Source organism: Aquarana catesbeiana, linkage group LG07, assembly GCF_042186555.1.
Source record: "Aquarana catesbeiana isolate 2022-GZ linkage group LG07, ASM4218655v1, whole genome shotgun sequence".
NCBI lineage: Eukaryota > Metazoa > Chordata > Amphibia > Anura > Ranidae > Aquarana > Aquarana catesbeiana.
Genome location: NC_133330.1, coordinates 237,371,458 through 237,374,076, shown reverse-complemented (window position 1 = coordinate 237,374,076; position 2,619 = coordinate 237,371,458). Strand labels below are relative to the sequence as shown.

General features: G+C 49.7%; 1 pseudogene; it reads right to left on the bottom strand.

Annotated features, from left to right (window-relative positions):
• Positions 1-892: 892 nt before the first annotated feature.
• LOC141104007 (U2 spliceosomal RNA) lies at positions 893-987 on the bottom strand (annotated as a pseudogene).
• Between the last annotated feature and the right edge of the window lie 1,632 nt (positions 988-2,619).

Below are 2,619 nucleotides of genomic sequence, written 5' to 3'. Positions count from 1 at the left end.
CCCGAAGGGTCTTTCCTCAGTTTGCAGAGCACAGACCACTTACCTATCCAGAAGCCGTTGGCATCGAAGATTTGGATCGGGTCCTTCACCACGGTGCAGAACCTCTGGAGGTAGGTGGCTATGTCCTTTCCACTGGTATGGGGGTTCCTCATGGCCACTGTCACCCGCTTTTCGTCCCGTGTTATGGGGCAGTTCGCAGTGAACTTCCGGAAAGGGGATTCAGGGCCACTGGTCTTCACCATCTCCCAGTATCTTCTGCAGACCTGGAACGACACAAAAGTTATAAAGAATATACCTCTTGTGAAGGCCTGCACAGAAAGCGTCTCCGCTTTGCTGAACCCCTGTTCCAGGATCATCTTCTTTCCAAAGATCTCCGGGGTCATGTCGGGGACTCTTCCGTCCACCTCCTTCAGCTGCAGCACGACCGTCTGCTTCATCCATGGCTCCAAAGCTGGGAGCCCGTCTGCAGGCTGGTCTGGCTTGGCTGGTCCTGGTCGGCTGGTGCCGCCGGGGTAGGGGCGGGGGTTGAGGCAGCGGCATTCCCGGGCTTGGAGGAAGTGGCTGGAACGGGGTTCTTCTTCTCTTTTCCGGTCTTCTTTTCGCTCTTCCCCATCGTCAAGGATTTGGATGTCGCTTCAGATGTTTCTTAGGCGGCTTCCTTCTGGTTCCTCGACGTCTTCGCTCTTTTTCGTAGCCTTTACAAAGGCTCTAGCATCTACTGCCCGGAGGTAGTAATGCGGAGTGGGGGAGGAGGGAAGACCGCAATCTCGTTCCCTGTGGGGGCTAAGCCTCTAACCCAATAGCAGCAGGTAGGTGAAGCTGAATTTAATCAACGATCCTACCAGGCCGAGCAGAGGGTACCCCACAAGGACCAATTAGCTTGGATAGATGCAAGTGGTTCTCAACGTCCTAGCTGTGAAGCAGAGACACCCCTAAGGGCTAAAGTCGATACTACACTTGATCTTAGCCAAAAGGCCGAGAAGCGATCTGATAACTGATAAGAACAGATAATACACTTGATCTTAGCCAAAAGGCTATGGTAGCTCCCAACTGAACTGTCTAGCCATAAAGTGGCTGGTGTCATAACTAATCACATGTGCAGCATCATGGCAACTGCAATTCAAAGAGAGGCTAATGCCGCGTACATATGATCGGAAATGCCGCCAGCAAAACTCCGATGAGAGCCTTTTATCGGAAAATGCGACCGTGTGTATGCTCCATCGGTCTTTTGCTGGCGGAATTCCAGCCAGCAATCTGGGGCTTGTCCCAGTTTATTTTAAGACCTGAGAATCTACCGAAATGGTCTATGATCTTCAACGCAGTTGAAAGGGAGGGGCCAGAGTCAGCCAGGTAAAGGATCATGTTATCTGCATATAGCCCCACCTTTTCCACCACAGATACAGATGTTAACCCTCCAATATCAGGGTGTTCCCTAAGGGCAACTGCTAAGGGTTCTACAGCTAGTGCATATGGAAGGGGCGAAATGGGGCTCCCCAGCGAGAAAGCGTCAGACGTTAAGCCATTTCCTACCACCCTAGCCTGTGGTGTATCATAGAGTATGGTGAGCAATTTGACGAAGCTGGGGCCAAATCCAAAGCAGAGAAGGCACTACCACAGGTACTGCCATTCAACCGAGTCAAATGCCTTGGCCGCATCAAGGGAGACTACTACTCTAGAGCTGATTTGGTCATGAGAGGCCTGACGGTTCATGAAGACACATCTGGTATGGAATGCTGTATTTTTTGCAGGCATGAAGCCAGTTTGATCTGAATATATCAATGAGAGATTAACTTTGTTTAAGCGTAGAGACAGGATTTTGGCCAAATGTCTGTTTAAGGTAGGGAAATAGGCCTATAAGATTCTGAGCGAAGGGTGTCCTTACCTGGTTTAGAGATAAGGACTATGATCACTTCCCTCATTGATTCAGGAAGAGTTGTGGCTTCGAATATAGCTTTATAAAGGGCCAGAAGTCTAGAGACCAGGACATCGGAAAAATGGACATAGAAGAATTCAATGGGCAGGCCAATCGGAGCCAGGAGCTTTAGCCTTTGCAAACTGAGCTAGAGCAAGGGTAATGTCATCTGCTGAGATCAGGGCCTCCAACAAATCAACCTGTTCGCCAGATAGTTTGGGGAGATCCAGAGTCTCAAGAAAGGTTAGGAGATCCTGTGGGGGATAATGCACTTTAGATGTGTAGATTTCCTGGAAGAATTCCACAAATTCCCTGGCGGTGGCCACGGGGTTTGTGATGTCCCCTGCCGTGGCTGAGTGTAAGGTAATTACCACTAGGGTCTGGAGTCCAGATGCGCCAGATAGGCCAGTAGTTTACCCGGGCGCTCGCCTTGCTCAAAGATCTTTTGTTTGCTAAAATACAACTTATGTTTAGCCAATTCCTGACACAGCTGGTCCACCACCCTGGTCTGCAGTTTCAATTGTGCCAGGGAGTCAGATGACGGCGAGGAGACACAGCGGTCCTCCGACATCGTCATAGCATGGACATAATCTGCTTTAGAGTTCCGTTTGAACCTAGAGATGAATTCAGTAAGCAATAGTCTAACATGTTTCTTAAAGGTTTCTCAGATCACTAGAGGAGAGGCTGTGTCTGCATTGTTATTGAAG